This window comes from Heteronotia binoei, chromosome 15 (genome assembly GCF_032191835.1).
Source record: "Heteronotia binoei isolate CCM8104 ecotype False Entrance Well chromosome 15, APGP_CSIRO_Hbin_v1, whole genome shotgun sequence".
Lineage (NCBI taxonomy): Eukaryota > Metazoa > Chordata > Lepidosauria > Squamata > Gekkonidae > Heteronotia > Heteronotia binoei.
In genome coordinates, this window is record NC_083237.1 from 3,626,819 (window position 1) to 3,652,324 (window position 25,506).

At 51.7% G+C, this 25,506-nt stretch overlaps 1 pseudogene; it reads left to right on the forward strand.

The window, feature by feature from the left end:
• Positions 1-884: 884 nt before the first annotated feature.
• Positions 885-7,918, forward strand: LOC132584050 (ephrin-B3-like; annotated as a pseudogene).
• The last annotated feature ends 17,588 nt before the right edge of the window (positions 7,919-25,506 follow it).

Genomic DNA, 25,506 nt, shown 5'->3' on the forward strand with positions numbered 1-25,506 from the left:
CTGCTTACGATGTGAGTTCGATCCCCAGTGAAAGCTGGGTTTTCAGGTAGCCAGGTTGACTCAGCCTTCCATCCTTCCAAGGTCGGTCAAATGAGTCCCCAGCTTGCTGCGGGGAAAGTGTAAAAGACTGGGGAAGGCAATGGCAAACCACCCCTTAAAAAGTCTGCCGTGAAAACGTTGTGAAAGCAACGTCACCCCAGAGTTGGAAACAACTGGCGCTTGCACAGGGGACCTTTCCTTTTCCTTTCCTTGGAGGGCTGAGATCATGACACTTTCCTTCCCCCATATCTTTCTCCATGTCAGAGAATCACAGAGTTGGAAGGGACCCCCAGGGTCATCTAGCTTGGGAAAAATATACCTGAGCGTCTTCCGTCTCTCACTTTCCTATATCTAAGGCAGTTTGGGGGTCAAATCAGGCCCCCGGAGGGCTCCTATCAGGCCCCCGAGCAACTGGCTGTCAACCGCTTCCTTCTTCCTCTCTCTTGCTTCCTTCTGCATCACAGCTTGCTTTGCCAGGCTTACTGTATTGCAGAGGAGCCACAGAGCAAAGCCTCTGTTTTCTCCATTGGCTGAGGCTCCTTCCCTTGGGGAGAAATAGCTTGCTTTGCCAGGTTCTCTCAATCGCACAGCAGAGCTCCTGAGCCAAGCCTCTCTTCCTTCTATTGGCTGAGGCTCCTCCCCCTCCTGGTCTCCTCGGGAAGGAAGGAAAGAGCCAGAGCTTCCTTTGCCCATTTCCCTGGATCCCATGGGAGAGATACAAAGACAGCACCTTTAAGACCAACGAGTACTAATGTTTTAAGCATGTTTTATTTTAAGGGTTTTTTTAAAAAAAATCTTTAATTGTGTTTGTGTCCTTTATAAAGTTTATATCTCTGCTACCTGGCATGCTGTGGCTGATCCCTCTGTTCTCTCCCACAGCGACGTCTGACGGCACCAAGGAAGGGCTGGAGAACGTGAAGGGGGGCGCCTGCCTGTCGAAAGGCATGAAAGTCGTCTTGAAAGTCGGCCAGCGTAAGTTGCCAGGGGTGGGGCTGGGGGGGAGAAGGGCCAGAAGCAGGGGCTTTTGCATGTTGAAGCTGGTGGGGAAGAAGGAATGCTCTTGTGGAATAGAGCATTCTGGGAGCCGGGACTCCTGGGAAGAGAGTGGAAACCGGGGAACTCAACAGGCAAGGAGGGCAGCGAGGGTTCTCGGTTCCTCACGGAGAGGACTTGCGCCTCGGGGCTGGCTCTTTGGCTCCTGTTTGTCTTCAGAATCCTTTGGAATTGGGAAGCCTGCTGCACCAGCCAGGCCTGGTACACCTGGGGGCTTCTTCCGATGAGCTCAGGATTGCCAAGGCAGTGAGAAGGGGCAGGCAGAGGACGGGAGCCAAGGGGAGCAGAAACGCACAGCTCCAGGATCCTTTTCTCTCTGCATGGAGATTCATCCCAACCAGGATGCAAACGCCACATAAGGCAAACTTGCATCTCACCCACCCTGGTCTCTCTCTCTCTCTCTCTTTTTCTTTCTTTCTTTCTTTCTTTCTTTCTTTCTTTCTTTCTTTCTTTCTTTCTTTCTTTCTTTCTTTCTTTCTTTCTTTCTTCTCCTTCTCTTTCCTCCTCCTCCTCCTCCTTCTTCCTCCTCCTCCTCCTTCTTCCTCCTCCTCCTCCTCCTCCTTTCTCCTCCTTTCTCATCCTCCTCCTTCCTCCTCCCCTTCTCCTTCCTCCTCCTCTTCCTCTTCTTCTTCTCCTCCTTTCTCATCCTCCTCCTCTTCTCCTCCTCCTTTCCTCCTCCTCCCTCCTCCTCCTTTTCTCTTCCTCCTCTTCTCCTCCTCCTCCTCCTCTTCTTTTTCTTCTTCTTTTTCTTACAGTTCAGATTAGATTTGAAATTTCCACCGTTCAGAAGTTTGGTTTTTAAATTTGAAAACATTCCCCCCCCCCCTCCAGTTTCAAAATTTGGGAAATCTTTCCCAGCTCAATAATAAAGCCAACTGAAAGGAGTCCTTTTGGCTGGCCGGAGCTCTGGGGGCAGAGTGAGAAAGAAAAGGAAAAGCTCTTTGTTTAACGGCATTGATTGGGGTGGGGTGGGGGAGGGGAGGGGGAAAAGGGGGTTTACTAATATTTGTCCAGGTTGGGTGGGGTGGGAAGGTGGTGGGATCAGAAGATAACCCCTTCTGTGCAAAGGGCATCATAGCTTTTGCATGGGGGGCGGGGAGAGTCGGTTGTGAGCGATACCTCTGAAAGGCAGTGTCTGACTGCCCCCCCCCCCCGTAGCAGGAGAGGCTACAATGGGTTCTCTCCCTACCTCTTGACTGCTTCTGTCCCTGTCACACCCCTCGGTTTGCCCAGGCTTCACCATTTGAAGTTACAAAAACAATCAAGCCGTACCTTTTGAATTGCAGAGCGTTAAAAATGCTGGCATTCCAGGTATTCAGAACTCACCATGTTCTTTCTGCCTGTCCTGGAATTCCGTAGGGCTCAAAAGCCAGCTGCTTTGGACTCACTAGCCTAGGTTGCAAAGGCAGACCTGCACGCCCCCTGGGTGCCAGAGCAGGGAGGGGGGAGGTGGTGACCTGCATGGGAGAGGGGGCCCCCCTTGCGGTCTCCCTGCCTCTGCCGCTGGCTCCGCGTTTGCCCACCCACCTCTCTCTCTCTCTCTGCCCTTGACCCCAGATCCCAACACGGGCTCGAAATCCCAGAAGTCAGTTCCAGACACGCCCGCTGAGAAGGAGCGAGGGACGTCAGGTGCTGCTGAGCCCAGCAAGGAGGTGAACCCAGGTATGCCCAGGGACAGGGACAGCCCCCATGCCTGCGGTGTGGAGAAAAAACACACGAGAGCCCGGGGGCCCCACGTGCTAACCCCATGGCCTCCTTCCTCAACCCCAGGGCCAAAAGAAATACTGCTTTCTAACAGTATGTTCTGCCTCTCCCGTAGAAGGTCCAAGTGAGCAAGGAATATCTACCCCGTCTACTCTATAAATAGATCCAAATAGGCAGCCGTGTGGGTCTGAAGGGTAGTAGAACAAAGTAGGAGTCAATTGCACCTTTAAGACCAGCTTAGTTTTATTCAGAACGTCAGCTTTCGTGTGCAGGCACACTTCTTCTCCTCCTCCTCGTCTGAAGAAGCGTGCATGCACGCGAAAGCTTACGTTCTGAATAAAACTTAAGTTGGTCTTAAAGGTGAAATTGACTCCTATTTTGTTCTACTCTGTAAATAGATCCAAATAGGCAGCCGCATTGGTCTGAAGTAGTAGAACAAAGTAGGAGTCAATTGCACCTTTAAAACCAACAGTTTTATTCAGAACGTAAGCTTTCGTGTGCATGTACACTTCTTCTTCTCCTCCTCCTCCTCCTTCCTCCTTTTCTGAAGAAGTGCGCATGCACACGAAAGCTTACGTTCTGAATAAAACCTAAGTTGGTCTTAAAGGTGCAAGTGACTCCTATTTTGTTCTACTCTATAAATAGTTCGATTCGAGTCCTCTGGCACCTTCGAGAGCAACAAAATATTTGAGATATGAACTTTTGTGCGAGCTTCAAGTCTAACTCCCCAAATACCTGGGGACTTTGGAGGTGGGGCCAGGAGACTTTCCCATACCCTAAAACAAAGAAATAAAAATGCAGCATTGTAGTTCCTCTGAATACAGCATTTCCTCACCCCCAAGCAGCTGCACATCCTGTGTACGCTCCCTCTCTCTCACTCACACAGTGAAAGAAAGAGAGAGCAGCCAAAATTAAGAGTTTGCAATCCCACGCTTATGTGGTCGCACTGGGGCAATTTACTCACAAGTTGCTGAAGTGCCAAGTTCTTCAGACGAACACACGGAAACCAAAAGTTCTAGTTTACCCTTTACTATGCAAACAACCTCTGAAAAGATTGTAAAACAAACAGAGGGTCTGGGCTGCTTTCACAGCTACTAGGAGCAGCCATGTTCTGCTGGCTCACCCCGCCCCCATTCAGCCTGGCTCCTAGATTTAAAGGCACACACACCTTCTAAAAAGTGAGCCTTTCCAAGAGTCTTCTTAAGCCTCCCGAAGTGGAAAAGCACATGGTGGCTGTGGGGGAGGTGGGGCTTCCCCCCCCCCACCAGCCAGCTGATTAGGGGTGGGAAGAAGCCTGCAAAAGTGGGGGAGCCCCCGCTGGGACCTGGGGATTTGAAAGCTTATTCCGGAGTCAAACCTCTCCCTTAGTCAGATACTGAAAGCTCGTGCCCCTGAAATCTTGTCGGCTTCGACAGTTCCAGGGCTTTTTTTGTAGCAGGAACTCCTTTGCCTATTAGGCCACACCTCTCTGATGTAGCCAATCCTCCAAGAGCTTAAAGGATTCTTATTACAAGACCTACTGTAAGCTCTTGGAGGATTGGCTACATCAGAGAGGTGTGGCCTAATAGGCAACGGAGTTCCTACTGCAAAAAAAGCCCTGGAAGGTGCTGTTGGATTCAAATCTGATTCTTCAGCTTCAGGCCATCCTACCTACCCCTCGAAACTGTGCTACAAATGTTTGCCAGACAATAGAGGGAAACACTGGGGTGAGAGGGTAGAAAAGCTCTATTGGAATGGATCTGCCAGTCTGGAGTTCTCAATCCCTCTGGAGCACGGGAAAGCCCACCCTTTCTTTCTTCCAAGACACACTCGGGGGTGGGGGGGTGGCTTCTGGTATCTAGGGTTGCCAATCCCCAGGTGGGAACAGGGGATCCCCAGATTGGAAGCCCTCCCCTTCCCCCCCCCCCGCTTCAAGGTTATCAGAAAGTGGAGGGGGGGGATAATGGAGAATTGATCTGCAGGTATCTGGGGCTCTGGGGGGGGGGGGTGTTGTTTTAGACAGAGGCACCAAATTTTCAGCATAGCATCCAGTGCCTCCCCCTGAAGTACCCTCTAAGTTTCAAAAAGATTGGACCAGGGAGTCCAATTCTGTGAGCCCCCAAAGAAGGTACCCCTATAACTTTGTTATTTCCAACGGAGGGAAGGCATTTAAAAGGTGTGCGGTCCCTTTAAAGGTGACGGCCAGGACTCCCTTTGGACTTCAACGATGCTTGTCACACCCTTGCTCCACCCCCAAAGTCTCCTGGCTCCACCTCCAAAGTCTCCAGATATTTCTTCAATTGGACTGAGCAACCTAAGCCGCTCTTTCATTCCAAGACCCACCCTGGGGGGGGGGGGGTTGGGTATCCCGTTTCCCAGGTGCCCGGATGGCCCTGAGCCAATTGGCTCCTCTGAGGAGGCAGAATGCGGAGAGGGGCTATCAGCCGTGGCCGGGGAGGGAGAGGGCAAGGCCTCTTTCCTTTGGGGGCCCAGCTGCAGCGGAGAGTCTTGCTCTCCCGTCTCTCTCTTCCGTGGCAGGGAACGGCGAGGGAGCCGGGGTGCAGATTGAGCTTTATTGATGCTGATGGTTGAAATGAACCCTGCAGAGCCAGGCCAGGGGAGGTATCGGGGAGGCAATTAGCTCCATTAACCAGAGTCGACAGACACTAACGAGCACCTTCCCCGCCGAGCGGGACGGCTTGGACATGTCTGCTCTAGCCGAGTTTGCAGCAGTTCCTCTGTGGAAATGCGGTGACTGGGGAAGTACCTGTAATGAGCCCAGTCCTTTCTCGGATGGACAATGGCCGTTCTTTCCGGGGTTCTCTGCTCTGTGCTGAGCAAGGGTAGTTGTCTGGTGGAAGGGGTGGCCTCTTGGCTTCAGGTCTGACCTTGCCCCCCTAAGAGGAACCCTCTATCTCCCCACCCCCCAAACCTGGTCCATGTTGAATCAAAAGCAGACGTAGGCAGCAAGTCTGATCTTGCTCTCCTTAATGGCCCAGGGAGCGGTTCAGGAAACATAATTTATAGGAAACGACTCCGTATTCCGTTTAGGGGAAGGGATTACGCAAAGGTTCGGGCTAGCCTGCTCCCTGTTTTTCTACAAACGGGAAGGTTTCTTCTACGCCAGGGCCATCCCAGCAGCGTGGGGAAGCACCACTGCATTGGATCTGCCAGTTCGGAGTTCTCACTCTCTCTGGAACACGGAAAAGGCCACCTTTTCTTTCTTCCAAGAACGTACCCCGGGAGGCCTCTGGTATCCCCCTTCCCAGGGACTCCCGGTGTCTGGTAGGTGGAGGAGAGCAGGGGTCCCTGACCTTTTCGAGCCCACGGGCGCCTGTGGAATTCCGACACAATGTGATGGACGCAGCCGCAAAATGGCTGCCGCAGGAGGCAAGCCGGCTGCAAAATGGCTGCCGCAGCTGAACCCCAGTCACTCAGTGAAGATTCTTGTGCTGTAGGGGTAGCAGCTGCCAAAACAATGTTGTTGTTTTTTTAAATCTGCACAGACAATCAAATATCCAGTGGCCAATCAGAAGCCTTGATAGGTAAAAGCCCTGCATGGCTCCACCCACTTTCTAAAAACCCTTGAGTGCCGCGGAAAAAGTGTTGACCCACGCTTTGGGGCCCATGAGGACTCTGTTGGGTATCTCTGGGGTAGAGGTTTCCTTGTGCAATGGGGAGCTGGCTGGGGTCGCTGAGCTGTCAGGGAAGCAAGCGGGAGGTTGCCGATGTAATGGGAATACTCGGACGGAGACCCGGGCTTCTAGGATGTCTCCACTAAGCACTCTTAGTGGCTATTAGCCACTGTGTGTGTATTGGTCACTGTGTGACACAAAGTGTTGGACTGGATGGGCCTTTGGCCTGATCCAACCTGGCTTCTCTTATGTTCTTATGTGACACAGAGTGTTGGACAGGATGGGCCATTGGCCTGATCCAACATGGCTTCTCTTCTATTCTTATGTGACACAGAGTGTTGGACTGGATGGGCCACTGGCCTGATCCAACATGGCTCCTCTTATGTTCTTATGTGACACAGAGTGTTGGACTGGATGGGCCTTTGGCCTGATCCAACATGGCTTCTCTTATGTTCTTCTGTGACACAGAGTGTTGGACTGGATGGGCCATTGGCCTGATCCAACATGGCTTCTCTTATGTTCTTATGTGACACAGAGTGTTGGACTGGATGGGCCTTTGGCCTGATCCAACATGGCTTCTCTTATGTTCTTATGTGACACAGAGTGTTGGACTGGATGGGCCATTGGCTTGATCCAACATGGCTTCTCTTATGTTCTTATGTGACACAGAGTGTTGGACTGGATGGGCCTTTGGCCTGATGCAACATGGCTTCTCTTCTGTTCTTATGTTCTTTTTCCTCCTCTCACCCTCCAACAGGACCTCCAACTGGAAACACCACAGGCAAAGTGGGGGGAGAGAACGGGCCCCTGCCTCAGTCCAACGTACCTATCATTGCCGGGGCCGCCGGGGGAGCTGCCTTCGTCCTGCTGGTGGCGGCCGCCGTGACGGGAGCCCTGTGTTTTCGCCGCCGCCGGGCCAAGCACAGCGAGTCTCACCACCCGCCTTTGTCGCTCAGCACCCTGACCAGCCCCAAGCGGGGGGGCGGGGGCGGCGGGGGCAACAACAACGGCTCCGAGCCCAGCGACATCATCATCCCGCTCAGGACTTCAGACAGCGCCTTCTGCCCCACTACGAGAAGGTGAGCGGGGACTACGGCCACCCCGTCTACATCGTCCAAGAGATGCCGCCGCAAAGCCCGGCCAACATCTACTACAAAGTATGAGCGGGAGGGGCAGCTGAGCACCTTCCGCTTGCGTCTCCAGCCCCGAGGTGGGGAGGGGAGAACTCAGCACGGCTGGGGTGGACGGGACGAGCCACCCCACATCCCTCCCCCCCTCCCCCTAGCCCCGGACGCTTGACAGCGGGGTCAGTGCCTGAGCCGTCCGCCAGCAATCAGGGGGTTACTGGGACATGGATCCTTTTCTCCTGGTGATCGTCCCCTTTCGATGGATTCTGGCCTGGCTAGGATTGACAGCAGGAGGGATCTGACCTCCACACTTCCTGGCCCATCTCACCCCCTCTTTCCCCCTCTTTCTCTCTCTGCCTACAAAAGGGCTGAGCCCCCACCCCTCAGCCCCTCACCCCAAGTCAACTGATTCCACTGTGGAATGAGGTATGGGTGAGGTTAAGAGGGTAACATACTCCCCGTTTCCGGGCTTCAAGCCTCACAGCGGAAGGGATCTGTTAGTGGGTGAGCTGCACTCATTGTCAACCCGGAAGGGTTACTTACCCATTCACACAGGTCGGTGGAAATGAATTTGGGGATTCCCAGGCATTGATTCAGACAGTCATTCCTTTAATGATTTCCATGCAAAAATTCAAATTTATTTCCTTGTCATTCATTTAAAAAAAGAAACATGCCTCAGACAATACTGTGGGAGGGGGGGGACAGAGGTTTTAAGGAGGAAGACCCAAGGCTGGAAGAGTTTGCATTGGAGAAAGTACTACTGATCGGATTCCATTATTGCCTTAAAAAAATCCGTTTAGGTTTACCTCCCGCCCCCCACTAAAGTGCCCCTCAGAATGGAGGTTTCAAAGGTGCCGTTTTGAAATTTAGGATTTGGTTTTCGAAATGGTGCGTGATTTTCAAGTGGTGGAAAGTTTAGTTCTGTTTCTGCGTCCTCCCCTCCTTTTCTTGTTGGCTCAGTCAGCCTCTGGCAAGGAGAGCATCCCATGGGCTCTCCTTTGGAACCCCTCGCAGACGACAAGGGCGTCGGGCCTGGGAAGAAGGTAACCGGCCTTCTTTCATGTTGGGTCCCTCAGGCAAGGGGTTAAAGAGACACAGTCATTTCTCCCCCCCCCCACCCGCCCAACTGGTTCCAAAACTTGGCTTGTAACATTAAACAGATACCACCTGAATCTCCCCCTGCCGCTGATGCTGAAGGGCATCCATTTTGTCCTTACCACACCCCAAACCCTGAGCCCATCATGGTTTCTGCTCCTGTGCTCTTTCGGGTGCGCAGAGTTTGATTTAGATATCAGATGAAGGAGGCCCGTTCTCTACCAGTGTTTGGATCGGGGAGACTCGACTGACAAGCGCAATCCCCAGATGGGATCTGAGATTGGAAAAGGATTGCTTATTTATCTGCCGGCGGCCATTTTGGAAGTCTTTCCTTGCTTATTCGGTTGGCAAAAGAATCAGAAACAAAATGGCTGCCTTCCCCCCATTGGACTGTGGCAAGAATCCGACTGGGGGTTCTCCCAGCAGCAGCGTGGGGTTTTGTCGTCCGGTTCGGGGAGAATGTGGGTTTGTGACTGAATTTCTACCACCCGGGCGCATCCGGTGGATTTTCCGAAGCAGAGTTATCGTACGTGAAGTTTGTGAAACGCAACAGAGGCAGGACTTGGTGTATAAGACTGGCTACGTGGCTGAGCATTCCCTGCTTTTGGCAGGGAAAACAAAACAAAACACACACACACAAAAAAAAAAGAGAAAAAATGTGGTCTTTTTTCAGCTTTAACGGAGTTCTCGTTTGGTTTTTTTGTTTTCTGTTTTTATTTTGACGGAAGAGTTTCTTAGCTTTGTTGGTGGAATTTTACTGTCGAATCATGTTGATTATAGAAGTTCTTGTGCAGTTTGGTTTGGACTCTGGTTTGCTTATTTCCAAGCTATAAAATTTCCAGGCCGGCTTCGCCCTCCCTGGCCAAGACCTGAGAGGACCCTGCAACCCCTCCCCCCCACCAGGCTAAATGCCACCGCACATCTGGGCTTCTTGGACACCTAGCTGTGGGGGTAGAAGGGGGAGGGGATGCCCAGGAGTAGGGTTGCCAGCCTCCAGGTGGGGCCTGGAGATCTCCCACTTTTACAACTGATCTCCATAGGCTTGCCAATCCCCAGGTCCCAGTGGGGGTCCTTCGGCTTTCCCAGACTCCTTCCCGCCCCCAGTCAGCTGGCCGCCAGGGGGAAGCCCCGCCCCCACAGGACCATGTGCCTTTTCACCTCCGGAGGCTTCAGTCTCTGATTGAAAGGCTTCCTCTTGGGATGGGGTGTCTGTGTTACTTGGAAGAAGTTGGCAGCAACTCGTGAGTAGAGAGGCCAATCCCTCGCTTCAGAGTTGCCAGAAATGGGGGGGGGAGGGGAACGTCTGCTGAGCACTTCATTATTCCCTATGTGGAGATCGATTCTCATAGGGTATAATGGGGAATTGATCTGGAGGTTTCGGGGGCTCTGGGGGAGCTGTTTTTTGAGATAGAGGCACCAAATTTTCAGTATAGTATCTAGTGCCTCTCCCCAAAGTACTGCCCAAGTTTCAAAACGATTGGACCAGGGGGTCCAATTCTATGAGACCCAAAAAAGAAGGTGCCCCTATCCTTCATTATTTCCTATGGAAGGAAGACATTTAAAAAGGTGTGCTGTCCCTTTAAATGTGATGGCCACAACTCCCTTGGAGTTCAATTATGCTTGTCACACCCTTGTTCCTGGCTCCGCCCCCAAAGTCCCCAGATATTTCTTGAATTGGACTTGGCAACCCTAGATCTCTAGCTGGCAGTGAACAGCTCCCCTGGAGAAAATGGCTACTTTGGAGTGGGGGGGACTCTATGGCATTGAACCAGGCCAAGGCTCCTCCCCTCCCCTCCCCAAACCCCACCCTCTCCTGAATCCCCCCCCCCCAAAGTATCCTGGTATTTTCCAACACAACCCTGGCAACTGTACTCGGGAGAGCTGTACCCGCTGTCTCTTTCTGGGCTGGAGGTGGAATAAAAATGGGGTGGGAGGAGAGAACTGATTGTGGGAATTGTGGGTAATCTGCCCCTTCTCTTGCATGCAAGAAAATGGTGACCACTCCCTCCTCCCGTCCCCCATAGTCCCTTGCACCTTGGGTTGGGACATAAATTATGGTTGCCAACTCTGGGTCAGGAAATTCCTGGACATTTTGGGGTGGGGCTTCGGGAAGGTGGAGGTCAAAGAGGGAAAGGATCTCAGTGGGGTATGAAGCCATAGAGTCTCTCTTCCAAAGCTGGCATTTCCTCCAGGGGAGAACTGATCTCTGTAGCCTGGAAAACATTGTAATTCCAGGAGAACTCCAGGCCCTACCTGGATGTTGGCAACCCTAAACCCAGCTACCAAAGCACAATCTCTCTCCCCCCCCCCCCTGGCTTTTGGATTGCAAGCCCTCTTGGGGAAGCTGCTGTCTCTCTTGGCAAAAACACACAGGTAAAAAAAGATGAGGGCCACACCGCCATCCCCATCTTGTGACCCACCGTGTCCTGTAAGCCGCCCTGAGCCTGCTTCGGCGGGGAGGGCGGGGTATAAATAAAAAAATATTATTATTATTATATTATCTTGCCACAGCCCGCCTCTTCTGGCTTTGAAGGCCTTCTCCTCAATTCCAGTGGTGTGAGAGGCACCCTGTGTGCGAAAGGCCCTCTGTGCATGCTCAGAAGCTAGAACATCATTTTTTGACAACAGGCTCGACCCTGCTCAGCTTGGATATGTTTTCCTTTTGGTAAGTGCCTCCCACTTGCGTTCTGGCTGGGCGGGGAGCCGGTAGGCCTCCTCTCTCACCCCACAGCGGAGCCAGTGAATCCCAGATGGAAGCCGGTGCTCGCTGGGTAGGGGCACGCAGGGTCAACTCCGGCCTCACTTTCTGGCTTCTCATCTCCGCTCCCCCCTCGCTGCTGCCAGCTCCACATCCCACCTGACCTTGCATCTCTCCCCCCCCCACCCCCCAGCCGCCAATCTCCTTCCTCGGCGGAGAAGTTGGATCAGCAAAGCTGCTGTTTACATGATGGGTTTTGGCAGCATCCGGCGTCCTACCCCCTCCAGGGCTGTGTCTGTCCCAGGGAAGAAGGATCTAATGGAGAGCTCCACCAAAGGGAGATGAGAGGGTGCTTTGGGGACGGGGGGGGGCAGCCGGGAGGCCGGGCGAGCGAGCGCTTTCCCGAAGCGGCCCCATCTCCCGACACTCAAGTGCGCTCAGATCACAGCAGGCGGGTGTGGCCCATGGTGGTGACAGCCCCCCCCCCCCGCCACTCCTCGTTGCATTCTGGGCCTTTCTCCTGCCACATCCACATACCTTGACAGGCCTTGACTGAGACGAGGGCTTGAGTGGCTATTTTGGGAATGGGAGCATTAGAGATGCCAACGTTACGTGCCCCGGCGGAGTCGAGGAAGAGCAGCCCTGGCAGCATCCGCAGACTTTTCGGAGCTGGAGAGACGTCCGGGCAAAGCGCGGCCCCCTTTAGTCACACATGACGGGGTCTGGGTCCCTACCCTGTGTCAGGCATCACTCACGCCCGTGGGAGTTCTGTTTTCTCCTCCGTTTCCACACGTGTGGTGCCCGATTTGGATCAGCCCATTTGGTCTGTTGGAGGAAACTGCCGTGTATCTGAGGGGAATGGGTGTCAGAGAGGGAAGGCCTCTTTTGCCAGTGACCCTAGGGGAGTCACCCCATTCAGGTTGCCCCAGGGCAGGGGCCCTCAGTGTGTTCCGCATGGGCGCCATGGCACCCACCAACCTTTCCTGGCGCCCACCAAGTGTCATTAGAAAGTCGGTGGGGTCAGGTCGGGCAGTTGCTCAGCAGGACCTGATTGGCCACTGGAGTTCCAGTCGGCTGGGCGGACCAAAATAACGCTTTTTTATGCTCTTTCTCACTCCTCTTTGGCGTTGTAGTTTTTAAATCCCCTCCCCTTTCCCTCTGCACTTGGGCTTCCTCTCTCTTTCGCTGTGTTCCTCTGTGTGCGCGCGTATGGCTCTGCCTCCTGTGGCAGCCATTTTGTGGCTAGCTCCGCCTCCTGCAACAGCCATTTTGTTTGGTTTAGACTCACCACCCTGTATGAGAATTCCAAAGGTACCCACGGGCTCAAAAAGGTTGGTGACCCCTTCTGAAAGCCAGCAGCAACTCCGAACCATCCCTTTTCAAGCACTCACTATTTGTTCTACCTTAAGTTGCCAATCCCCAGGTGGGGACAGGGGATCCCCCGGTTTGGAGGCCCTCCCCCCGCTTCAGGGTCATCAGAAAGCAGGGGGAGGGGAGAGAAATGTCTGCTGGGAACTCCATGATTCCCTAGGGAGACTCATTCCCATACAAAATAATGGAGAATTGATCCGCGGGCATCTGGGGCTCTGGAGGGGCTGTTTTGTGACGTAGAGGCACCAAGTTTTCAGTATAGAATCTGTTGCCTCTCCCCCAAATAACCCCCCAGGTTTCAAAAAGATTGGACCAGAGGGTCCAATTCTATGAACCCCAAAAGAAGGTGCCCCTATCCATTATTTCCTATGGAAGGAAGGCATTTAAAAGGTGTGCAGTCCCTTTAAATGTGATGGCCAGAACTCTGTTTGGAGTTCAATTATGCCTGTCACACCCTTGCTCTTGGCTCCACCCCAGTGTCTCCTGGCTCCACCCTCAAAGTCTCCTGGCTCCACCCCCAAAGTCCCCAGATAGTTCTTGAATTGGACTTGACAACCCTAGTTCTACCCAGGGGTTATTTTGTAGAAAAATAAGTGGTGAAGCTCATCCAGGGACTGATATGCAGCTGCACCTCCTATTCAATGGACAAGGCGGTGGAACTCTCAGAAGGAGGAGGAGGAACTCTCAGAAAGGTTCAGGAGCTGCGCACCTGTGAGCTCCCACTGAATCTGAGGCCTGGTTCTACCCTAGAAGCTGAAACCAGCCCAAGCAATTTGGCAACCAAATTCATGGCAGTTTTCAAAACTGAAGAGACTTGAAATATACACCCTCTTTGAAATATAGATTTCTGCTTTAGGGCACTGGGTGTTAAAAGCATTTACAAAACACTCACAAGCTGACAAGGTTGGACTTGAGAAACCTAGGAAGGAAAAGAACCAGATTGCAGTCTAGTAACACCTTAGAGAGCTTTTGAGAGTCCCCTTTGTTAGATATCTGCAGGAGAAGAGCTGGATTTGAGTCCCTTGGAGAACACACAGATTTCAGGGGGTATCAGCTTTTGAGAGATACCTGACGAAGGGAACTTTGACTCTGGTCAGCTCATACCCCAGGGTTGCCAGGTCCGGCTCAGGAAATATCTGGGGACTTTGGGGGTGGAGCCAGGAAATATCTGGGGACTTTGGGGGCGGAGCCAGGAAATATCTGTGAACTTCGGGAGTGGAGCTGGGAGCAAGGTTATGACAAGCACAATTGAACTCCAAAGGGCGTTCTGGCCATCACGTTTAAAGGTACCGTGCTCCTTTAAAATGCCTTCCCTCCATTGGAAATAATGGAGGATAGGGGGACTTTCTTTTGAGACTTGCAGAATTGGACCACCTGGTCCAATCTTTTTGAAACTTTGGGGGGGGGGTGTTGAGGAGAGGCACCAGATGTTATGCTGAAAATGTGGTGTCTTTAACTGAAAAACAGCCCCCCTGGAGCCCCAGATACCCACAGTCTCCACAGGGTAGAGTGAACTGATCTCCATAGGGTATAGTGGAGTGTCCAGTGGCTATTTCCTTCCCCCCTTTCTGATAATCCTGAAGTGGGGACAGGGCCTCCAAACCAGGGGATCCTCTACCCCTACCTGGGGACTGAGACAAAAATCAACTGTGCCAGGAAGAACAAAAACCAAGTCTTCAGAAAATTATACAAATTTTATCAAAAGTTCTCAATTCATGCGATAAAAATCCATCACTAAGGAAATCCCACGCATATAAAGTCCACAAAAATCCATTCCTGAAGAAATTCGCAACTCTCAGTGGGTCAAAAAACCTCCTTTCTTACAACACACAAGGAGTCCAACCAACGACGTCGGCTTCGAAGGTAAAAATCACCTCACGTGATCGCTAGCTTGAACCACGTTCCACTTGAACCACGTTCCACTATAGATAGCTTTTTCAAAAGCCGAATGATAAACCTTGACGTATCGTTCTATCACACTCTTATCAACGTTGATAAGGGTGTGATAGAACGATACGTGAAGGTTTATCATATCTTAAGAATGGGCGTTGATAAGTGTGACAGAACGATACGTCAAGGTTTTTCATTCGGCTCTCAAAAAAGCTAGCTATAGTGGAACGTGGTTCAAACTAGCGATCACGTGAGGTGATTTTTACCTTCGAAGCCGACGTCGTTGGTTGGACTCCTTGTGCGTTGTAAGGAAGAAGGAGGGTTTTTTGACCCACTTGAGAGTTGCGAATAATTGAGAACGTTTGATAGATTTGTATAATTTCCTAAAGACTTGGGTTTTGTTCTTTCTGGCACAGTTGATTTTTGTCTCATTCTCTTAACTGCGCAGCCTCTGCTGGACTGGCAACCCCATCATATCCCCCAGATCTGGTTGGTCTCCTGGACACGATTCTGGCTTTTCCGATGCAGACCAGGGTGGGGGCTGCCATCAGAAACTAGCCCGTAAACACTGTGCATTAATCTTTAACCCTCCACCTTCCCAACTGAACCAAGAAGATTGGAGCTTTTTTTTTTTTTTAAGGCCTATCCCAAAGTTTAACTTCAGGATGGACATTTCAGACCTCAGAAGCTTGGCCTGCTGCTGAAGTCGGTGAAATTTGGCTTCCGCTTAAAATTGCAGCCCCGTGGTGTAGAGTGGTAAAGCAGCAGTACCGCAGTACTGTGATCTGAACTCTCTGCTCACGACCTGAGTTCGATTCCAGCGGAAGCTGGATTCAGGTAGCCGGCCCAAGGTTGACTCAGCCTTCCATCCTTCCGAGGTTGGTAAAATGAGTCCCCAGCTTGCTGGGGGGGGAAGTGTAAAAGACTGGGGAAGGCAATGGCAAACCACCCCGTAATGCCATGAAAACGTTGTGAAAGCAACGTCACCCCAGAGTCGGAAACGACTGGTGCTTGCACAGGGGACCTTTCCGTTTCTTTTCCTTTCCTTAAAATTGCAGGGAGGGGGGTGCCGGAAACCCTAACATGCCCCCCCTTCTTCGAGTCTGCTTGTGTCAGGAACGTCTTTGGAGAGTTGAGGGGGGCTATTCTCCCATCCTGGTTCTACCCCAGAGCCCCAGTCTCTTGCTGCCTGCAGTCCCCTCCAGCGTCGGCGGTGGGGTTAAGGAGGGAACCAGAGACAGAGCGGGCTGGGGTGGGGTAGGGTGGGGTGGTGTGGGGAGAACCCATTAGCTCAGCCGGCTGAGCCGCTTGGCTCAGCGCCAGGGGTCACCTGGGGTCACTCCCCAATTAGGTCACATTTTCTCCTCCTGTCTCCACACTTGCTAATGAGCCCAGATTCTGGGGTTCCTCTCCTGGGAGGGGGGGAATGCTTTGGCTGTCTTTCTTTTCCATCCCCAGCTTCAGTTTACCTTGCTGGGCCTGAGGGAGGGGGTGGGGCTCGCATGTGACAAAGGGAATTAATCAAAGGGGCCCCTGAAAGCCGAATCAGGGATCGGGGAGTGGTGTCAGCCCCTTGGAAGGAGGGACACGGAGGGAAGAAATAGGCAGGGCTTGGCTTGTCTGCTTTGAAAGTTTTCAAAAAAATGTCCATGCTTTCACTTCCAACTTGGACCTTTTATGCAAAGGTCACATATAAGCGGCCCCTTGGCGCAGAGTGGTAAAGCAGCAGTACTGCAGTGGTGTGGTCTGAACTCTCTGCTCACGATCCGAGTTCGATTCCGGCGGAAGCTGGATTCAGCTAGCCGGCCGAAGGTTGACTCAGCCTTCCATCCTGGTAGTATGGTAGAAAGTCGGGTTGCCAGGTCCAATTCAAGAAATATGTGGATACTTTGGGGGTGGAGCCAGGAGATTTTGGAGGTGGAGCCTGGAGACTTTGGGGGGTGGAGCCAGGAGCAGGGTTGTGACAAGCATAATTGCACTCCACAGGGAGTTCTGGCCATTGCATTTAAAGGGACCGCACACCTTTTAAGTGCCTTTCCTCCATTGTAAGGAATGAAGGATAGGGGCACCGTCTTCTGAGGCTCATAGAATTGGACGCCGTTATTTAATCTTTTTGAAACTTGGAGGGTGTTTTGAGGAGAGGCATCGGATGCTGTACTGCAAATTTGGTCTCTATCTCAAAAACAGCCCTCACAGAGCCCCAGATTCTTGTGGATCAATTATCCATGATTCCCTATGGGAATCAGTCTCAATAGGGAATAATGGAGTGCCCAGCAGACATTTCCTCCCCCCCCCCCCGCTTTCTGGTAACCCTGAAGCGAGCGGAGGGCCTCCAAACCGGGGGATCCTCTGCCCCCACCTGGGGAATGACAACCCTAGTAGAAAGAGCCCCTGATTGTGCACAAAGTGTCTTTCCCCCACTGCCAAAGCCTCCCCCACACGTGTCTTGAACTCAGGTCTGGGCTCGGACTCATCCTCTCCCCGCCTGAGGGAACCATCAGCACCGTAGACCAGGTTACTAGTCTCCAGGCAGGGCCTGGAGATCTCCCAGAGTTACAACTGATCTCCAGACTGTAGAAATCAGCTCTCCTGGAGAAAATGGATGCTTTACAGGGTGGACTCTGCAGCCCTCTACATATCCACGGTCCCTGCTCTCCTGGGACTCCACCCCCAAATTTCCAGGAATCTCCCAACCTGCAATGGGCCACCCTTCCAGACCTACCCATAAGAACATAAGAGAAGTCATGCTGGATCAGGCCAGTGGCCCATCCAGTCCAACACTCTGTGTCACATAAGAACATAAGAGAAGCCATCTTGGATCACGCCAAAGGCCCATCCAGTCCAACACTCTGTGTCACATAAGAACATAAGAGAAGCCCTGTTGGATCAGGCCAATGGCCCATCCAGTCCAACACTCTGAGTCACATAAGAACATAAGAGAAGCCATGTTGGATCAGGCCAGTGGCCCATCCAGTCCAACACTCTGTGTCACATAAAAACATAAGAGAAGCCATGTTGGATCAGGCCAGTGGCCCATCCAGTCCAACACTCTGTGTCACATAAGAGAAGTCATGGTGGATCAGGCCAATGGCCCCTCCAGTCCAACACTCTGTGTCACATAAGAACATAAAAGAAGTCAGGTTTAGATCAGGCCAATGGCCCCTCCAGTCCAACACTCTGTATCACATAAGAAAACCCATATTGGATCAGACCAATGGCCCCTCCAGTCCAACGCTCTGTGTCACATAAGAACATAAGAGAAGCCATGTTGGATCAGGCCAATGGCCCATTCAGTCCAACACTCTGAGTCACATAAGAACAGAAGAGAAGCCCTGTTGGATCAGGCCAGTGGCCCATCCAGTCCAACACTCTGTGTCACATAAGAACATAAGAGAAGCCATGTTGGATCAGGCCAGTGGCCCATCCAGCCCAACACTCTGTGTCACATAAGAACATAAGAGAAGCCATGTTGGATCAGGCCAGTGGCCCATCCAGTCCAACACTCTGTGTCACATAATAACATAAGAGAAGCCATGTTGGATCAGGCCAATGGCCCATCCAGTCCAACACTCTGTGTCACATAAGAACATAAGAGAAGCCATGTTGGATCAGGCCAGTGGCCCATCCAGTCCAACACTCTGTGTCACATAAGAACATAAGAGAAGCCATGTTGGATCAGGCCAGTGGCCCCTCCAGTCCAACACTCTGTGTCACATAAGACCATAAGAGAAGCCATGTTGGATCAGGCCAGTGGCCCATCCAGTTCAACACTCTGTGTCACATAAGAGAAGTCATGGTGGATCAGGCCAATGGCCCCTCCAGTCCAACACTCTGTGTCACATGAGAACATAAAAGAAGTCAGGTTTAGATCAGGCCAATGGCCCCTCCAGTCGAACACTCTGTGTCACATAAGAACATAAGAGAAGCCATGTTGGATCAGGCCAATGGCCCCTCCAGTCCAACGCTCTGTGTCACATAAGAACATAAAAGAAGCCATGTTGGATCAGACCGATGGCCCCTCCAGTCCAACGCTCTGTGTCACATAAGAACATAAGAGAAGCCATGTTGGAGCAGGCCAATGGCCCATCCAGTCCAACACTCTGAGTCACATAAGAACAGAAGAGAAGCCCTGTTGGATCAGGCCAGTGGCCCATCCAGTCCAACACTCTGTGTCACATAAGAACATAAGAGAAGCCATGTTGGATCAGACCAATGGCCTCTCCAGTCCAACACTCTGTGTCACATAAGAACATAAGAGAAGCCATGTTGGATCAGGCCAGTGGCCCCTCCAGTCCAACACTCTGTGTCACATAAGAACATAAGAGAAGCCATGTTGGATCAGGCCAATGGCCCCTCCAGTCCAACACTCTGTGTCACATAAGAACAGAAGAGAAGCTATGTTGTATCAGACCAATGGCCCCTCCAGTCCAGCACTTTGTGTCACATAAGAACATAAGAGAAGCCATGTTGTATCAGACCAATGGCCCCTCCAGTCCAACACTCTGTGTCACATAAGAGAAGCCATGTTGGATCAGGCCAATGGCCCATCCAGTCCAACACTCTGCGTCACATAAGAACATAAGAGAAGCCATGTTGGATCAGGCCAGTGGCCCATCCAGTCCAACACTCTGTGTCACATAAGAGAAGCCATGTTGTATCAGACCAATGGCCCCTCCAGTCCAGCACTTTGTGTCACATAAGAACATAAGAGAAGCCATGTTGTATCAGACCAATGGCCCCTCCAGTCCAACACTCTGTGTCACATAAGAGAAGCCATGTTGGATCAGGCCAATGGCCCATCCAGTCCAACACTCTGCGTCACATAAGAACATAAGAGAAGCCATGTTGGATCAGGCCAGTGGCCCATCCAGTCCAACACTCTGTGTCACATAAGAGAAGCCATGTTGTATCAGACCAATGGCCCCTCCAGTCCAGCACTTTGTGTCACATAAGAACATAAGAGAAGCCATGTTGGATCAGACCAATGGCCCCTCCAGTCCAACACTCTGTGTCACATAAGAGAAGCCATGTTGGATCAGACCAATGGCCCCTCCAGTCCAACACTCTGTGTCACATCAGAACATAAGAGAAGCCATGTTGGATCAGACCAATGGCCCCTCCAATCCAACACTCTGTGTCACATAAGAATATAAGAGAAGCCATGTTGGATCAGACCAATTGCCCCTCCAGTCCAGCACTCTGTGTCACATAAAAACATAAGAGAAGCCATGTTGGATCAGGCCAATGGCGCATCCAGTCCAACACTCTGTGTCACATAAGAACATAAGAGAAGCCATGTTGGATCAGACCAATGGCCCCTCCAGTCCAGCACTCTGTGTCACATAAGAACATAAGAGAAGCCATGCTGGATCAGACCAATGGCCCCTCCAGTCAACACTCTGTGTCACATAAGAACATAAGAGAAGCCATGTTGGATCAGGCCAGTGGCCCCTCCAGTCCAACACTCTGTGTCACATAAGAACATAAAAGAAGCCATGTTGGATCAGGCCAAAGGCCCATCCAGTCCAACACTCTGTGTCACATAAGGACATAAGAGAAGCCATGTTGGACCAGGCCAGTGGCCCATCCAGTCCAACACTCTGTGTCACACAGTGGCCAAAAAGCCAGGTGCCATCAGGAAGTCCACCAGTGGGGCCAGGACACTAGAAGCCCTCCCACTGTGCCCCCCAAGCACCAAGAATACAGAGCATCACTGCCCCAGACAGAGAGTTCCAACAATACGCTGTGGCTAATAGCCACTGATGGACCTCTGCTCCATAAACTTATCCAATCCAACGTTTGGTGTAGTGGTTAAGTGCGTGGACTCTTATCTGGGAGAACCGGGTTTGATTTCCCACTCCTCCACTTGCAGCTGTTGGAATGGCCTTGGGTTAGCCATAGCCCTGGCAGAGGTTGTCCTTGAAAGGGCAGCTGCTGTGAGAGCCCTCTCAGCGCCACCCACCTCACAGGGTGTCTGTTGTGGGATAGGAAGGCAAAGGAGATTGCAGGCCGCTCTGAGTCTCTGTCCTTGAAAGGGCAGCTTCTGGGAGAGCTCTCTCAGCCCCACCCATCTCACAGGGTATCTGTTGTGGGGGGAGAAGATATAGGAGATCGTGAGCCGCTCTGAGTCTCTGCTTCAGAGAGAAGGGCGGGGTACAAATCTGCAATTCTTCTTCTTCTTCTCTTAAATCTGTCTATGCTCATAACCACCGCCAACTCCTGTGGCCGTGAATTCCATGTGTGAATCACCCTTTGAGTGAAGAATGACTTTCTTTTCTCCGTTCTAACCCAACTGCTCAGCAATTTCATTGAACGTCCACGAGTTCTGGTATTGTGAGAAAGGGAGAAAAGTACCCACATTCTTACACAGGGTCTTGGCACCGCATGGCACAGAAGCACCCGTCCCAAATTCTGCTCTCCTGCCTGATGCCTGCACAGATGGGAGGGAGGATTTTGAAGAGCTCTGCAGCACCCAGCGCCACACAGCTGTCGCCTTGCGGGCAAGACAATTCCCCAGGCAAGCCTAACATGCCGAGACGCTGTCTCTTTAAATCTCTTCCAGCCTCCCTTGACCTTGTGGTCTGAGCAAGGGCCTGGGAAACAATGGCACGCAGGGGGGTCAGAGGTCAGCCTGAGGTTCCCACTGCTCCCCGTGCCATCCTGGATTCCCGGTACTGGCGAAGCTCTTCAGAATGGGAAGGGTTGCCAACTTCCAGAAGGGCAGGGGGGAAGGTGCGTAGGGCTCCGCGAAAAACCCGCCTCTATCAATATGCAGTTTACTTTTCACCAGTTTTATGCAAAATGTAGAACACTTGTAAATTCAGGTTGAAACAAATCGCATTCAAAGCATAGGAACGCTGGCCGTGCCCACACCCAAAGTCTTTCAAACAGCAATCAATGCCAATCACTCCAAAATTGAAGGTCCAGACAGCGGTACAAAGGGTTGTTTTTACAGAGTCCAACACTCCAAGTCCTCTTTCCGAACTTTTTCGGAAATTGTAGGGCATCACGTACAACCCTGCCGCGTTCTATCGCGCCTTGCTGCGATTGGATATTTCACCTGCTGCGTTCGGAAAGAGGACTCGGAGCGTTGGACTCCGTGTAAAAACGACTCTTTGTACCACTGCCCGGACCTTCAATTTTAGAGTGATTGCCATTGATTGCTGTTGGAAAGACATTCGGTGCGGGCGTGGCCAGCGTTCTTATGCTTTGAATGTGATTTATTTCAACATTAATTTACGAGGATTCTCCATTTTGCGTAAAATTGGCGGAAAGTATGCGGTATATTAAGAGCCCCGTGGTGCGGAGTGGTAAAGCTGCAGTGCTGCAGTTCAAACTCTGCTCACGACCTGCGTTCGATCCCGGCGGAAGCTGGGTTCAGGTAGTCAACCCTAGGTTGACTCAGCCTTCCATCCTTCCGAGGTTGGTAAAATGAGTACCCAGCTTGCTGGGGGGGGGGGAGGGGAGTGTAGATGACTGAGGAAGGCAATGGCAAGCCACCCCGTAAAAAAGTCTGCCAAGAAAACATCGTGATGCGACGTCACCCCAGTGTCAGAAATGACTGGTGCTTGCGCAGAGGACTACCTTTACCTTTTTATTCTGTATACTGATAAAGACTGTCTTTTCGCGGAGGCTTATTTGCCTTTTTTCCCTGCTCTATTTTCCACGTTACTCTGTTTGGTTGCCTTAACTTCCAGGAGGGGCCTAGAGACCTCCCAGAATTACACAACTGATTTCCAGACTACAGAGATCAGTTTCTAAGGTAGACAGCTCTAGGCTGGGAAATTCCTGGAAATTTGAGCATGGCTTTCAGGGAGGGGCAGGATCTCATCGGCGCAGAATGCCATAGAGTGCACCCTCCCAAACCATCATTTCATCCAGGAGAACTGTTTTCTGTAGTCTGTAGGTACTAAATCAGGGGTGGGAAGCTTTTTTTTCTCCCAAGGGCCATATGGATATTTATAACATCATTTGCAGGCCATAAAAAATTATCAACTTAAAAAACAGTGCTCTGCCGAGGGCGAACGATTCAGGCCAGCAAAATTAATGCAAATAATTGTTTTTCTATTTGAAGTCATGTGGGGAGAGCCTCATCTGGCCCATGCACACATACACACACGGCCCCAGGGCTTTTTTTATAGAAAAAGCCCAGCAGGAACTCAGTAGCATATTAGACCATGCCCCCTAATGTTAGTATATTAGGTCACACACTGATTAGCATATTAGGCCACACCCTCTGGCATAATCAAGTGCAAACTGAACAGTGACAGTAACTTTTCCAGGCCCTGCAGCAATTCTGGCCGGCCAGCCAGGCCCCAGGGAGGCTGCTGCACAGTACATAATAATAATAATAATAATAAAATTTTATTTATATCCCGCCCTCCCCGCCAAGGCAGGCTCTGGGCGGCTTACAAGACATGATAGATATACCATGATATAACAATAAAATACAATTAATACAATAAAATACAGTTAAATACAGGTTTGTAAATTTAAGCTAAATAAATAATTTAAAACCGATATAAATTAATGGTGCTACAGTTTCAGTACATATATAAAGATGGCTGGGTATCGTTGCCAAGATTCCATCTTAGAAGGCAAGTTGGAAGACGGCGATTTTACAAGCCCTACGGAACTGATTAAGACCCCGCAGGGCCCGCACCTCCTCTAGCAGCTGGTTCCACCATTGGGGGGCCATTATCGAAAAGGCCTGCTCCCTTCTTGTTTTTAGCTTGGCCTCCTTTGGCCCAGGGATTTTTAGAAGATTTTGCAAACTAGATCTCAGTGCTCTCTGGGGAACATATGGTGAGAGACGGTCCCTTAGGTAGGCAAGTCCTCGGCCATATAGGGCTTTAAAGGTAATAACCAGCACCTTGTAACGAACTCGGTACACAATTGGCAGCCAGCGCAGTTCCCGCAGCCTAGGCCGCACATGTTCCCACCGAGGTAGGCCCACTAGCAGTCTGGCTGCTGCATTCTGCACTAGCTGCACTTTCCGAGTTCGGTACAGGGGCAGCCCCATGTAGAGGGCATTACAGTAGTCCGACCTCGAGGTGACCGTTGCATGGATCACTGTTGCCAGGTCGCCACGCTCCAGGAAGGGGGCCAACTGCCTCGCCCTCCTAAGATGGAAAAAGGCGGATTTAGCAGTGGCTGCTATCTGGGCCTCCATTGTCAAGGAAGGCTCCAGTAGCACACCCAGTCCCTGGTGACCCTTCGCACATCTGGGCCCTGTGATCCCTGCCTGGCCCTGGGGAGGCTGCTGCACAGCACAGCTGGGCCCCACGATCCTCGCTGGCCAGCCAGGCCAAGGAAGGCTGCCACATGGCTCGGTTCAGCCCAGCAATCTCCGAGGGCCACAAGTGACCTCGAGGGCCATATATGGCCCTCGGGATGGAGGTTCCCCACCTGTGTATTAAATTGTAATTTCAGAAGCTCTCCATGCCTCACAGGGAAGGAGGCTGACAACCCTCCCAATCCTGCGAAAAGGATCTAGGGGTCTCAGTGGATCATACGCTGAACATGAGTCAACAGTGTGATGCGGTGGCTAAAAAGGCAAATGCAAATTTGGTCTGTATCAACAGAAGTATAGTGTCCAGATTACGTGAAGGAATGGTATCGCTTTACTCTGCTCTGGTAAGACCTCACCTGGAGTCTTGTGTTCAGTTTCGGGCACCACATTTTAAGAAAGATATAGACAAGCTGGAACGGGTCCAAGGGAGGGTGACGAAGATGGTGAGGGGTCTGGAGACCAAGTCCTATGAGGAAAGGTTAAAGGAGCTGGGGATGTTTAGCCTGGAGAGGAGGCAGCTGAGAGGTGATAGGATCACCATCTTCAAGTACTTGAAGGGCTGTCCTAGAGAGGATGGTGTGGAATTGTTTTCTGTGGCCCCGGAAGGTACGACCAGAACCAGTTGGTTGAAATTAAATCAAAAGAGTTTCTGACTCAAAATTAGGAAGAACTTCCTGACTGTTAGAGCAGTTCCTCAGTGGAACAGGCTTCCTCCTTGGGAGGTGGTAGGCTCTCCTTCCTTGGGGGTTTTTAAACAGAGGCCAGATGGCCATCTGACAGCAATGAGGATCCTGTGAGTTTAAAAAGGTAAAGGTGCAAGCACCAGTCGTTGCCGACTCTGGGGTGACGTCGCATCACGACGTTGTCACGGCAGACTTTTTACGGGGTGGTTTGCCATTGCCTTCCCCAGTCATCTACGCTTCCCGCCCCCCCACCCCCCGCCCCAGCAAGCTGGGTGCTCATCTGACCGACCTCAGAAGGATGGAAGGCTGAGTCAACCTTGAGCTGGCTACCTGAACCCAGCTTCCGCCGGGATCGAACTCAGGTTGTGAGCAGAGAGTTTGACTGCAACACTGCAGCTTTACCCCTCTGCACCATGGGGCTGCTAGCCTGTGAATTTAGGGGGAGGTATTTGTGAGTTTGCGCTTTGTGCAGGGGGTTGGACTAGATGACCCTGGAGATCCCTTCCTGCTCTATGATTCTAAGTTCTGGATTTGTGTTGGGGGACAGGCAAGCACGTTTGGGCACATAATCCTGAGCCCTTTTCAAAGGGAGTGTAGCAGAGCAGCACCATTGGAATTCCTGCTGCTGCCCCAGATGGCTACGGGTCACTGCGCCAACGTGGCCTTTGCGGCTGCCACGTGGCACTGCTGCGGTGCAGGCAAAGGCTTTGGCTGCCCTTTGTCCCCTACAAGAGGCAGAGGCTGTCGGAACACGGAGGTGGCCAGGAGGGCCAGACGGGAAGGAGCACCGCCTGTCACTCTCCTCCCACGCAGGTCCTGCAGGGTCAAGCGAAGAAGGTGGAAGAAGCCAGGCAGCCATATTGCTCTGCGCCCAGTCCTAAAAGAACAAGAAAACCCATGCAGTATCCTTTATTAAAGGTAGTCCCCTGTGCAAGCACTG